We start from the raw sequence: 15,988 nt of genomic DNA on the forward strand, positions 1-15,988 counted from the left end.
AGTAACTGACTGTTATACTCTGCGTACCTCTCAACTTTTGTGTAACAATTCTGGACAAAGCCAAAAATAATGGGAGAATAAAGGGCCAAAATCATTGTATGTATTAGTAAATAAAGACAGAATCAAAAGTATTGTTGTATGCCAGAAATCTGACAATACCAAATATCTTGCATCTTTTTTCATATCTAGATGTTACAGTGATATACAATGTTTTATGGAGAGTAACAAGACATTGGTGGTAAACTGTGTAATGTACTTAAATGGGGCAGTCCCTTGCAGTATTGAATATTTAGACTCTGGCCTTTGCTGAAATGTAACGGTAAGAAAATAACTCCATAGACCCCCCCTCACTGCCATTGCCCCCCTGCATACCCCTAGTGTGCCCCCTATTTTCCCCCATTATGGCATTGCAACACTATTCAGATTACTTTTTTCTTGTTTTCTTATACTTTGTTGTACTGTTCAGATTTTTCTTGCATTGTTGCAATATATCCTAAATGGCCAAGATTACACTATAATAAACAAGGACAAAATTAAAAAAAATTAAGCCAGAGGGCTCTGCCTCCCTCCTCCTTAGAGTTCATTGGATTCTTGATGGTCTGATTTGCATTTTTCAAGCTTCATAGCCAAAGATGGCCTAAACAAAAACCTGGCTAAAGAATGAAATACATTCTTACTCTTCCTGCATCCTTTCACCACTCCATAAATGGCCAAGATTACAGTTTTATAACTGTGGAGGAAATAAAAGAATTCAGTTGATAGTCTAGAGGCTGCTTGGGCCATAGAAGCCATGTGGTTCTAGATGCTGTGAGGTATTTTATAGCTTTTTTTTCCAGCTTTTTGTTACAACTATGGCTTTGTCAAAAAAGCATGATTAACTACAAAAAAAAAAAATCAGTCATAGTTTTTCTTACAAGAAGAAATAAGTTGTACTTAAGATTAATGATCAAAGTTGACAAATTATAGTTTCCAATAAGCTGAAAAGATAAATGCTTGCAAAGATACATAAATCTTTGGTGATTCTCTGCTGGGGCATAGTATGTGCTGAGTCTGGGAAATTTCCTGTAGTATCGTTATATCTACCTCTTATGCACAAGTTAGAACTGCCTTTAGCAGAATGTGTCATAAAAGGTAACTGCAGACTTCCTGAGAAATACAGAGCAGGCAGGCAAACCAGGCAGAGCATCTTCATAACAACTTATAGGAAGCAGAGGCTTCTTGGGATATATCGTGGCCACTAACTCTTGAGGAGATCAAATTTCTGACCTCTACGTCTAGAGAAAGGGTTCAAAAGAGGAGTCTCCAGTTAGCTACCTCTGAAGGATGCAGGCAATTTGAATGCTGTGCCTGGAAACTGAAGAAAAATCAAAGCTGTTCTGTAAAAAAAGGAATTGAATTAATCCCTGCCTGCCTGTCTGATGAAGTGTGTGTGCTGACTGAAAAAAAAAAGAAAAAAGCAGACTGATATACTGATATCTCAAAGTACTGTTTAAGTTACTGAGCAGCTATAAGAAGAGTACTGTGCATTTAGGGAATACTGAAATTCTGTTCATAACTGACCTGAACTTTGCTAAATAATTTAGTATAGTGCATTAATGACTGCATTTGATTTGTATTCGCCTCTATTTTGTGCTTTTGTTTTTAAATAAACATCCATTTAAAACTGAAAAGCAGCTAATTACAGTATATATATAAATATATATATATATATATATATATAGCTTAAAGAAATCAGGAACTATAATAAAGTATAAAATGAACAGAAAATAGCTCAGGATTCAGGTTCCTTAACTTCTGCTTTGAATAACTACATATCACGAGAACAGCAGAGTGTGAAGTCACTCTTTAAATATAGGTAAAATACCTACTTTATGTACATCTCAAAGGCACAGGGTAAGTGACACTAGCTAAAATCATGCACTTCACTCCTGAAAGAAAATTTGGCTCACATCTCAAGAGAATCCCAGTGTACATAATAAGTAAAAGGCCTAGCTGCTTTGAAAATATGATATAGCTATTGCACTGTAATCCTATCCTCAGGTGACACACAATTTGAATAAACCTTTGCTGTCCTCAGCACAGAATGATCATTTGAGGCTATGAATAGTTTAAATTAGCAGTATTTTACATCAGCATGAAAAATAAAAGTTTTAAAGGTCATACATTTACTTTCTATTATCACAGAAGGGATAATAGGTATCACAAATCTGCAGTAATGTTTGCTGAAGGATGAGCAGGTTAACAAATTAAAAACTTATTGTTTCTTTTTTCTAATTTATTTTTCCAACATTTTTATTGGAATTGCTTATGATATTACACTTTGTACAAATGCATGATTAGTTTCATCACAGAAATAATTTACAGGACATTATGCTTGACTTATATTGCATAGAGGTAAAACGACATTTGCAGAGAGATTGTAAAGCACTTACATTCATGACAGAACATTATCTTTTAAGAAAGAATGGAAAACTGTTTATACCTGATGCATGGCTAATTTGTCTATTTTTTGAACTTCATACATTAAATGCATAAAGCATAAACAATGTTTTGATCATTTCCAGTTATTTCTGAAGCTTAAATTTCTGGGCATGTGTTCCTTTATCCAGGGTGAGAGGTGAAAACTCTGGCCTGAACATGCCATTTTATAAAATGGCATTCATTTCAGCTATTGATTTTTGGCTCCTATAAAAAATATTTTTTTGTAGATTTATGTCTTGACCATTCTGTAGAAAGACTCAGAAAATAAAACACAAACAAACAAATAAACACATAAATAAACAAACAAACAAACAAATAAATAAATCTCTAGAAAGGAGGGGGGTTCATTCAGGTACCCAGTTAATGCAGCTATAAGTTTGGTGTGTTTATGAATACTGTTATATTTTCCTTGGCTACATTCAGAGTATCCTTCCTGCCAAAGCTGTTATATATTGCTATGTATATTATCATCTACAGAGGGCCTAGCAGAGAAAATCATGGCTAAAGAATGAAATACTTTCTTACTCTTCATTTTTTCTTACATCCTTTCACCACTACCTAAATGGCCAAGACTACAGTGTAATAACTGCGGAGGAATTAAAAGAATTAAGTTGATAGTCTAGAGGCTGCTCAGGCCATAGAAGCCATGTGGTTCTAGATGCTGTGAGGTACTTTAGAGATTTTTTCCAGTCTTTTGTTACAACTATGGCCGTGTGAAAAATCATGATTAACTGAAAAAAAAATCAGTCATAGTTTTTCTTATAAGAAGAAGTAAATTGTAGCCAAGGCTTAATGATCAAAGTTGACAAAATATAGTTTGCAATAAGCTGAGAAGATAAATACTTGCAAAGATACACAAATCATATCTTGAAATAGTCTGTCTCGCTGTCAAAAAAAAATATATATAGTCACATTCTTTGTGTCCCTCTGATGTCAGATTGGGATGAAACTGAATGAATGAATGGTCTCAGTCATGTATTTCAAGTTGCTGCTGTCATGCATCTTACAGCTGCCTCTTTACCCCCCACCCCTGAAAGACAGCTACCATCAGTGTATCCATCTGGCAATGAGACCATAACATATTTAACTTGTTAATCACATATGTAAATTCACAATATGCCTCTTTACCTCTTCCTCCCAAAATTAACCACATATGTACACTTCTAATCTGTGATTGTGAGAAAAGGAGAAACAGAGAAAATATATCATAATTATGTATTCCAGTCTGGTGCTCCAAGACAGCACACTGTCTTACAGAAGCTGTAGTGATGTTGTGTGCATACATGTGAGGTGTGATTGTGTGAAAAGTTAAAGAAACAGTGACCACACTGTCATAGCCCCACAAAAGTTATAGTGACCTTCAATGCATACCTCTGTGATTTAATTGTGAGGAAAATTACAGAAATAATGACCACACTTTCAAACAAGTTCTAGTGACCTTCTGTACATACCTCTGGTGTTTGATTGTGAGGAGAATTTAAGAAATAATAATGGCATTGTTCTCAGCCCCTGCCACCCACACACACACACACACACACACACACACACACACAATTGTAGAACATGTATGCCCAGAACAGAAGCCCTTCAGTAAGCCTGTGTCAGACTCCACTTCTAAAACCCGAGTTGTGGAGGCTACCAGGGTCTAGATGTGCTGTGATTAATTTTATGGCTCATTTTTGACAACTAGTGACTTGTAATGTATGTATCACTATGATTATGATCTGAATTTGGGGGAAAGGTATGCTTGTTAAGCACCATTTTGACATCAGAAAGATAATTAACAACCTTTTATTAAGTATCTCTTACTATTGTTAAGCTCTATTCATGCACTAGAGCATTAACAGCAATCAGCAGTCACCACAAAAGAGCAATAGGAAGCTGATAAACACTTCATGTGGACTTTTTTCTAAAGTCCAGCTAAACTGTTTAACAGTGTAAATGAAGTGTTTAACAGCTTCCTACCCCCATTCTGTGGTGGTTGCTGTATGCAGAGCTAAGTGTGTTAGAGCACTATTGCACTTTTTTCTCTAACTTTTGAATATATTGCTGCTTGATCACATACCATGCAGGTGCAATATTAGCTTCATTTTTAGTTGTCTGTGAAATTTATGTGCAGTCATTCCAAATGTAACACATATTTACACTACATATATCTTATCTCACAAATATGCTTCTGGTATAGTAGAAAAAAGCAAAATAAAATGCCCTTTTGGATAACTGAATGCCCCCTTTACCTTCTGCCTCCTCAGCCTTCAGCAGCTTCTGGCATGCCTAGCACTTAGCACCCTAAATACTATTTACTGGGTTGACAGCCTGTGTTAGCCACTGAGCATGCTCCTATGTAACGGCTCTATCTTCACAAAGATTCCAACCCAGTGTTTTCTACATGAGCTTGTACAATACAGCCTCATAAGTTCAAGAAGTGACATTCTCCAGGCCCAGATGGGCTCCCTTCTGGTTACATCCAATGATGTTAGAGTTGGTGATTTTCTTGTGGGACATCATGTGACATAGCATGGCTGAGTCTGGGAAACACCATGTAGTAGAGTTATATCTACTGCTTACGCACAAGTTAGGACTCCCTTTAGCAGAGGGTATGTCATGAAAGGTAACTGCAGACCTTCCTGAGAAATACAGAACAGGCAGGCAAACTAGGCAGAGCATCTTCAGGACAACTTATAGGAAGCAGAGGCTTCTTGGGATATATCGTGGCCACTAACTCTTTAGGAGATCAAATTCCTGACCTCTGAGTCTAGAGAAAGAGTTCAAAAGAGAAGTCTCCAGTTAGCTACCTCTGATGCAGGCAGTTTAAATGCTGTGCCTAAAAACTAAAGAAAAATCAAAGCTGTTCTGTAAAAAAAAAGGAATTGAATTAATCCCTGCCTGCCTGTTTGATGAAGAGTGTGTGTTGACTGAAAAAGAAAAAAGCAGACTGATATACTGATATCTCGAAGTACTGTTTAAGTTACTGACCAGCTATAAGAAAAGCACTGTGTATTTAGGGAATACTGAAATTCTGTTCATAACTGACCTGAACTTTGCTAAATAATTTAGTATAGTGCACTAATGACTGCATTTCTTTTGCATTATTCTTCACTTTGTTCTTTTGTTTTTAAATAAACATCCATATGAAAAGCAACTGGGGTTGCCTTCTGTGCGGAGTCTGCATATCCTCCCTGCATTTGTGTGGGTTTGGGTTTCCTCCCATGTTACAAAGACATGCATCTGGAGCATTTCTCTCCAAGCCTCTGCTGAAAATTGTTTTCATTCCAAGTTGGACTTTCCCGGTAAACAAATGTTAAATAAATAAATATATATATATATATATATATATATATATATATATATATATATATATATATATATATATATATATATATATATGAAATCAGGAACTATAATAAAGTATAAAATAAACAGAAACTGGCTCAGGATTCAGGCTCCTTGATAAAAACAAATTCTGCTTTGAGGAACTACATATCACGAGACCAGCAGAGTGTGAAGTCAGTCCTTAAATATAGGTAAAATATCTACTTTCTGTACATCTCAAAGGCACAGGGTAAGTGACACTAGCTAAAATCATGCATTTCACTCCTGAAAGAAAATTTGGTTCACATCTCAAGAGAATCCCAGTGTACATAATACGTAAAAGGCCTAGCTGCTTTGAAAATATGATATAGCTATTAAATTGTGATCCTATCCTCAGGTGACACACAATTTGAATAAACCTTTACTGTCCTCAGCACAGAATGATCATTTGAAGCTATGAATAGTTTAAATCAGCAGTATTTTACATCAGCATGAAAAATAAAAGTTTTAAAGGTCATACATTTACTTTCTATTATCACAGAATGAATAATAGGTATCACAAATCTGCAGTAATTTTTGCTTTAGGATGAACACATTAACAATTTAAAAACCTATCATTTCTTCCTTGTAATTTATTTTTCCAACGTTTTTGTTACAATTGCTTCCCTTATGATATTGCACTTTGCACAAATACATGGTTAGGTTCATTACAGAAATAATCTACAGGAAAATATGCTTGACCTATACTGTATAGAGGTAAAAAGACATCTGCAGGGACATTGTAAGGAACTTACATTCATCTAGGAAATGATGAAAGATTATCTATTAAAAAAATGGAAAAAATATTTATAATTGATCCATGGCTACTGCAAACAGCCTAATTTAAGAATAAATTTAATTTGTCTACTTTTTGAACTTCATGCATTAAATCTGTAAAGCATAAACAATGCTTTGATCATTTCCTGTTATTTCTGAAGTTCAATTTTCTGGGCATGTGTTCCAGTATCCAGAGGAGAAGTGAAAACCCTGGCTTGAACATGCCATTTTATAAAATGGCATTCATTTCAGCTATTGATTTCTGGCTCCTATAAAGGGATATTTTTCTGTAGATTTATGTCTTGACTATTCTGTGGAATGACTCAGAAAATAATAATAATAAAAAAATGAAGCTCTAGAAAGGAGGGGTGGGGGGCTTTTCATTCCGTCACCCAGTTAGTGCAGCTATACGTTTCGTGTGTTTATGAATAATGGCCTATGCCATTCCTTGGCTGCATTCCAAGTACCCTTCCTGTCAAAGCTGTTATATATTGCTATGTATATTATCATCTACAGAGGACCTAGCAGAGAAACATAGTTGTGTATGTGTGCACTTAATAGATATAACTATTAACTTACAATCCTTGGCATAATTAAAGAGTTCAAGAAGCAAGAAAACTGCAGAATATGATTCATGACTTGTGCTGCCTATTTTTCTTGTAAAATATTATATGTAAGTAATTATACATTGGGGAGGGATATATAACCAGATGCCACCGTATCTGATCACATACTGCAATGCATGATTTTGTAATTTTTTTAGGTATGAGTAATGATTATTGCACAGCAGACCTATAAATAAGGAATTAGCAGGACTTGCATATTTATTCCCTGCATTTAAATCTGCAAAACAATTACTATATTTTCATTCTGGTTCATTTTCATTTTTTATCATTTACAAATTAATTCGAATTAGGTATTAATCATAAAATGTTTTTGTCGATGAGTGTTTTTCCCAGGGCATGCTATGGAGATTTTAATGAAAATGTTTGTTTTGAAATGCAGACAGTAGAATGAGCTAAGCCACTAGCCATGCTCAGAAACACACTGCATTTACTGTCTTCCTATAAGGTTTCTTCAAACCTTAACATTTCGGTGGACAAATACTGCTTGACTGGTTATTTCTGTACCCTTGATGTTTCTGAAGTGACAATTGCAACACTCTTGTTTATTTTTTCATAGACTGTATTCAGGTATAACATGTAAAAACATCTCCACTTATTTCTATTCTTTTATACAAGCTACATACTAACTTATGTGTGTTTACATTACTTCTGCTTGGCATCTCTTGGCAATCATCTCTGAATGTAACCACTGAAAATATCAGCAATAAAAACATTAAGGAAAAGAAAGGGCATTATTTAGTACGGATTAGGTACGCTGCTTCTTTTTTTCTGTATACAAGCTACTGCATCATATTAACTATTTAATATTAAACACTCAGCTTGAAGGAATCAAACAGACATTTTCTAGTCTGTATAGTTTATCTGTCATTCCATTTTGTTAATGAATATTTTATAAGGCACATAATTGATGGCAGTCAGCAATGGTGGTTAAATTGCATTATAGAACGACCCCCCATTAATATTCAAAAACGTGCACGTTGATTGGTCAGCGTGCACATTGTAAATCAGAGTTATAGTAATGGAAAAAGGTCCGGTCGCCCGGACTTTTTCCATTACTATAACTCTTTTTTTACAGCAATGGAGAACGCAAGATCTCCATTGCTTCATATTTTCTCACTATGTTAAACAGGATTAACATAGCGAGACAACTTTTAAAAAAGCAATGGAGAACCGTTGCTTTTTTTAAAGCTGTCTTGCTATGTTAAACCCGTTTAACATAGCGAGACAGTTTGTAAAAAGCAACGGAGATCTTGCTTTCTCCGTTGCTTTTTTCAAAACTGTCTCGCTATGTTAAATAGGTTTAACATAGTGAGACAGCTTTAAAAAAAGCAACAGAGATTCTCCATTGCTTTTTTTAAAAGCTGTCTCGCTATGTTAAACCCATTTAACATAGCAAAAACAGTTTGTAAAAAGCAATGGCGATCTTGCTTTCTCCGTTGCTTTTGCCCACAGCTTTGATGTACTGCGTAGGCATACGCATGCGCAGTACATCAGAACTACCGCAGAATACCAGACAGCTGCGGAAGCGCAGCAAGGAGGCATTATACAATGCTATTATTTAAGAAAAATAATTATTTTTTTTCTTAAATAATGTCATTGTATAATAGCAATAACCTACGCCTGGGTGTGGGTAATGTTGGATTTACTCATGGTTGGCTTTGTTTGGCCACTCAGGCTTCGCCCTCGTGACCAAACCACACCAACCGTGGGTAAATCCAGCATTACCCACACCCAGGCATGGGTTATTGCTATATTAACATATTCTCAGGTAGACTTTACTGCATTTTTTTTATTTAAGCTAAGTTTACAGTCATCTAGCTTTGATTGCTAAAGATATGTAACTAGATTTCAATTTTTTGACAGAGGGTGGTAACCTCTAAAATATCTGTATCATATAAGCAAGATGTCTTCTCTATAGAGATTATTTTCACTGTTCATTTGCTACAGGTCATGGCACTGCAGCCACCAGTTAATGTGTCAGGGACAGGTGCTATGGTATCTCAAGCCATGCTGTCATCCAAAATAGTAAGATAGTCATAATTTCCATAACAATAATAATGTCTTCATGAGGGATTCTATGTAAGGCTGCATGGCAAATAAATACTGCTGCAAGTATTATATAGATTTTTATATTGCTATCCCTTTCTAGACTCGGGCAAGCTTTCTTGAGATCCTCTGATGAAACATAGCTTGGTTGATGGTAAATTCCTTGTCTTGAAAAGATGCCTGAATTTGCATTACTGGCACACTTTGTATACTATCAAGTTTTGGTAGCTTCCATCTTAGCAATCTCTGTCCTGATCTTGTCACTAATTATTGCTAATATCTGAACCTGGGAGCAGGATACTTCCTGTGAAAGTATTACCTTATGTTATCCACTAAAGTTTGGGCTGAGTCTGACCTAGAAGGTATACTACAGAATCCGCTCTTCCAGACACGAGAGGCAAGTTAAAAATGTGGGTAAGGGGGCTTGGCAATTATTTTAGAGGAAAATGGGGTAAAGCTTACTGTACTTTGCAGATGAGAAGTTTAGACTTTTTAATAGAGCTTTGGCTTCTTGGACAGAAATTTGAAACACAGTTGGCGGCAGAATATTCAGCCAGACTGTATAGCTGGGAGGGAGTATCACTCACTGGGCCATGTGTGGTTGTAAAGGAGGAAAGAAAATTGTCAGTTAATTTTTGTATTGTAGAGATTAGGAAGAGCCTATAGCCTTCTGCGAGTTTGTTCTTTTGATCTCAGAGTGTTTCAGTGGTAGATTGGGATTTGTAATGTGCCCTGTCAGTTGTTTTCTTTCTTTCCAGAAACTTTTAAGTTTGCTAGAGAAGATCATTGTATTTCATCTCAGCTCTTTTTAATTTCTTCAAGTCTTTTGGGTTTCTAATTCCATGATGGGAATGGACCCCATTCCTAAGTCAAGGTATGATTAAAGATCATGAAGTTAGTATTGTTTCAGTCTTTGATGTTAGGCAAAAGTGTTCTTCACAGTGCTCACAATGTGCTTAAGATCATCTCACCTATGTAGAATTAACACTATTAGTGGATATCCTAGTTAGCTTTCTATATGCAAGATAATTTCAATGCACCAGTAGACAACAAATTGTGAAACACTCGGTAATATGGGTCAATAAAGGCTGTCTTCCATTTAATTTTCACCACGACCAGAAACTTCAGAAATCAGCTATATCCTTTTATTATACACGACAAGACAGATTTAGTGCTTTCATCTCCAAACCTGGAGACCTCATCAGAATCAATTAAAACATCACACTCCCTGTCTTATATACACAATTCAATCAAGACAATTAATTCAAAAAAGTGTGATAAAAAGCAATAACAGTAAAGTGGCTGGCAATTAAACTATCAATAAATTTCTGTAGACAAGGTAAAATAGCATTTCATATTCATGAATAATTGTTAAAAAACATATATAGGTGTATGCATACACATCAAATAATATAATAAATATATATACATGTACCATAAAACATTTTGTATTGAATAAATATTTATTTATTTAAAACCAAATATATGTTAAATAAATAAATATTATATTAAAATAGTAATCAGTGAAATAATTCAATGGATTTACATATGCTTCTTGGGGTCATTGGCTAATAGTTTTAGGGCTGGTGTTATGGATATGTGATCATTAAAGCCCTTACCACTACAGGCATCTAGCCTAAGTTGCCATATCATCTCCCTGTATAGCAGTTTTGTCTCCCAGTCACCCCCTCTATCCAAATGCTCAACAACCTCAACCACCCAAAATTTAAAGTCGGCCTTCTCACATGTTAAGGAGTGTCTGTATAAGGCATTATTTTCATTTTTACAATTTATATCTCTCAGATGTTCGTATATCCTTTTTCTTAAGTGTCATTCTGTTTTGCCAATATAGAACCCCCTACATGATTTACAATAAACTAAACATACCAAACCCTTGGTGTAACAACTATAATATTTATTTGCTTTTAGTGTAATGTTTAAACTAGGTAATGTTATATCTTTTTCTCCAGCTATACATGGACATTGGGCACATCTACCACATCTAAAGGTACCAACTCTCTTAGAGACTGGTTAATTTTGGACTGTACACTTCTTTCTTTCTAAAATGCTTTTTATATTGTACCCTCTCCTATAACTATAGGTTAATTTATTATCAAAAATAGTAGTCCTTGTAGCCAATGTTTTAAACAAATTCCACGTCTCATTAATACATTTATGTTGTTTTACTTGATTCTGATGAGGTCTCCAGGTTTGGAGATGAAAGCGCTAAATCTGTCTTGTCGTGTATAATAAAAGGATATAGCTGATTTCTGAAGTTTCTGGTCGTGGTGAAAATTAAATAGAAGACAGCCTTTATTGACCCATATTACCGAGTGTTTCACAATAATTTCAATGCAACTTTTCATTAAACAGGTTTTTTGTCCAGGCTTTCAATGCACTGTCTCTCTGTTTCATCATATTTTTAATATGTACTGTAATTCATGACATAGGTGAGCCCTGTGGTTTCTACATGCAAAGTGCAGAGGTAATCCTCTATTGTGGTCAGGGTGGAGATAAAGAATGAATGAGTGAAAGTAGGATCTGACTGAGAAAAGAGGACCAGAATATACTATCAAGGTGTGCATCAAGGACATCTAGTTTATATTGTGGGAATTATCTCCCTCTAGCAATTTGATGAGGGTTTGCTGTTTAGGACCATGAGAAAAAGACAGGGCAGTGATTACTTATACTATTTGGAAGGAATGTCATGTGTAAGTATATGTTTTACTTCATTTATAAGAAAGTCCAGGGACATGCCTTTACTTATTTGTTGATTTGGATTAATAGAGGCCTGTATTAAGTGTTGACAATTGAACTGGTATCTGATCTTGTGGCAATTCTATCATTGAGGTAATCTTGAAACTGTTTGATTATGCCATTCCCCTAAATTAAACTTTAGTAATTTATTGAGTAATTACTAAAATCATATAATATAACTATATTTTTGGAGGTACAATTTGGAAAGAATTCCTGTAGAGTGTTTTGGATAATTAGGAACGAAGAAGGGTCTAGTATATACACCACTGCTATAAAAAAGATAAGTATGCCCTCCAATCAACAAATGACATAGTACCCAGTCAGGATTTCTATAATTTATTGCATTTGTCTTACAGCCATGAACAATGTTAGGAGATACAATGTTCTGACTCGAAACAATGATCCACTACCACTTCTATTTCAGCACCTAAGGTCACTAATCATTCTGTAGTTGGTTTGTATAGGTTCATAGGTTCATAGGTTCATACTAGGCTATCTGCCTGAGGGCATTTACAAGCCTAGCCCATCGTTTTGTGGCTTACGCCACCCCTTTAGTATGGGGAACTATACCCATTATTTTGCTGTGCCTCTGTCGAGCAGTGACACTGAGGTAATCCCTGGGGTATATCTGCGATCTCCCATCCATTGGTCAAGATTTCTTGAACAAGGCCAGCAGGTGCTCTGCCTCACATGTACCGGGATTTTGTTCCACAGCATAGGAGTCTTTGGGTGATGAATCTATCCCTCCAGCACGTCCTATTAATAGCCTGTCGAGGTTTAAGTCTCCGCCTTGTGGATCTGATGGATCTAGATTTTTGAGGTGAAGCATATTCATCAAATCTGGGTTTGACATGGCCTTGTATGTTAGGCAAAGGTCACCTCTGAGCAAGCGGTAAGTGACTGAATAGAGCTGGAGTTCTTTCAGTCGGGCAGCATAGGACAGATTTTTGAGACCCTTTATCCTTTTGGTGAGGAACTTTTGTGGCCTCTCCAGCTGCTGCAAGTGTCGGGTCAGATACATTCCGAATGGGGCATTGTACTCAATCATTGGTCTGATGAGTGATGAGTAAAGGAGACTATGACCTCCTTGATCTAGATGAGAATCCCTTCATGATAAGGTGGGCAATGTAGAAGGTCTTCCTGACTACTTTAGCTACATGGGTGTCGAATGACAGACTACTATCAACCTGGGTCCCCAGGTCCCTGATAACTTCTTCTGTGCTCAGTGGATTGCCACCTATTTGGTAGCTAGGGTAACCTTGTTTTTCCAAGGGTATGACTATGCATTTTTGGCATTTAACTTTAGGCCGTGGCTCTGGCACCAGTTATCCGTTTCTGTGAGACCCTTCTGAAGGATATCTGTGTCAGATGTGTTTTCTACTATGGCGCCCAGTTTGCAGTCATCTGCAAACTTTGTCAGCCATAACCCTCCTATGTTTGTGTGATGTGCAGAAGTAATCCTTCATCTTTGACTCTGATATGGCAACAGTGTGGTGCTGCTCATTGGATAACATAGCCATGCTACCAAGGTTACAAGTCTTATCATATGAATTACATATTGTAATTTAAATTAATTTCTCAATAGTTTTTGTTCATCTTTATAGTGAAATATATTTTAAATGGTATATGCTTTGATATGCTTTGCAACTTCTAGCTTTTGTGAGTTTTAATTTAATCTGTTTGGTCAAATGCTTTCTAAAAATATTCTATAATAAAATTGAAATCAATTGAGTTTTAAACAAGAGCAAGACACCAGGACTTGGAGACGGCTGTAGAATCCTGCATAAAAATCTCTATTCAACACAAGTGCTTTTGTGGGCAACCTCACTTCTTCAGATGTCTAATACATTTTAAAAACAGAAAAAAAATGACTCCATAATGAAGAACAATGACTATTATAGTTTGTGTTTTTTTTAAATTGATTATTTAAAATTAGACAAACAATATCAGAAAGTATTACATATCTGCTGCAGTATTGCATAAAAAGGGATAACTTGTCCACCTTACCTATTTCTGGATTAACCTTCTTGAATTTGTTGAGAAATTAAAGCTTTAGAAAAAGTTAGCAAGCAGAGAGTCTGTAGAATAAGTGGCTGATTCTAACAATTTAAAGTTAAATGTTTTGTTTGTCAAAGAGGCAATGAAAATATTCCATGGACGTACATGTTCTGACATTGTACTGCTTCTAAAATACAATAATAATATTATGTAAGTTGAACCAAGAATTTAGCACTTTTTTAAAATAATGCTGATGTAATTTCCCACCCGTGATATATCCTTAGGCAATCCCAACACATACAGTGGCATATGTCCTGATGCCCAGCAGCAACATTATTTACCTGAAGATATAGCTCAGCCTTATTCCTCTGTAATATATTTTTGTATTATGTTATTTAATGATGATCTGGTCAAGTGTTTATATGATCTCACAACTAAAATTACTATTTATGTGTGGAAAAATAGAAACAACTCGCAAACTTTAAAATTCACACCTGACTAACGGACTCTGCTTCTTGTTAAAAGGTGTATTTAATGTGAGGCTTGTTTAAAAAACAAACAAAAAAAGAAAGAAACAAAAATTAATTGCTTTCATCCATCAAACTGGACTTCTTCAGAATTTAAATGCAGTAGTCACACCTCCTCTATTATATACTGATAAGGCAAGAATTAAAACCTAATAAAACTTAATTGGCATTTAAGATTCAACAATACCAATGATGCTAAACCAATTACTAAAAATTATTTTAAAAACATGCAAAGATGTAAACATCAAGAAAAAATACACATAAAAAACATTACATATATTCTTATTCAAATCCAGCTTCCACAAATATATGTGTATATGTAAAAACATTAACCACAGGATTCAAGAAGCTCAGCTAAAGGATGGTTTTCGCCTTGCGCTGAGCGTCCTCAGTACAGATGGTGCAGCAGCACCATATGACTATGTATGAGGGCATGCCACCACACCCCTGAAGTGCATAGGAAACCTGTGCGAGTGCAGGGGGCATGTACAAGTGCTCTACAGAGGCGTAAACATGCCCCGACAGTTGCACAGCATACTATGCTTACTATTAGAGCCCACCTCTAATAGTAAGTCAGCAATTCAGTGTCTGTGGATACAGAAATGTATGCTAAGCATACAAGAGTATCCACGAACAGTGGAATAAAATCAAAGTAGTAAACACACAAGCACGTAGTGGAATGTTGAGCCCCATCCCTAGAACTTTCACAATTAGATTCCCTGTGTCCCTATTATACATTTGTATTGCTGCAATATTGAAGGTGTAAGCAAAGTGCAGTGTGTTTGCACGTCACTGCCCCCCTCCGAGCGTAGCTTACACATCAAAATCAGTCAAATAGAGAAAAACCTATGGAATCAACATAAACATCAATAGTGTAGTGTTTAGGGCATCCGCCTAACGAACAGGCATTCACGGCTCGAGTCCAACAATAGCACATATCATTTTCTTTGTGGAATGAATGTCGTTTTGCTGTACAACCGACATAAGAGCATTGCATGAGATGTTTAACTAAATGTCTTTCAATGAAAGTGGCACTGTCATAATGAATAAGGCACTAGTAAGCAGGTTTAAGCAGAAATAAGCAGCAGTAAACATATATAAGTACCAGTAAGCAAGTCTGAGTGCACTTGCTCAGGTCTAAGCAGTGCCCAGCATAGGAAATGTATATAAGTATGTACAGATATATAATATATATATATATATATATATATATATATATATATATATATATATATATATATACATGAAGAATGAACGATGTAACAATAAAGCATACAAAAGGAATGAGAAGGGAATCAACAGCAACCCCAGTATTATATAGCACTATCAGCGTATGTCATATCAAGCTGGGCAGGAGTGAGCAAAGCACTGCTACTCACACCACAGGCAGGATATTACCAGTGGGAGTAACATTGTTGATCTGCT

Source organism: Protopterus annectens, chromosome 10.part0, assembly GCF_019279795.1.
Source record: "Protopterus annectens isolate FY-2018-M chromosome 10.part0, PAN1.0, whole genome shotgun sequence".
In the NCBI taxonomy this organism is placed as follows: Eukaryota; Metazoa; Chordata; order Ceratodontiformes; family Protopteridae; genus Protopterus; species Protopterus annectens.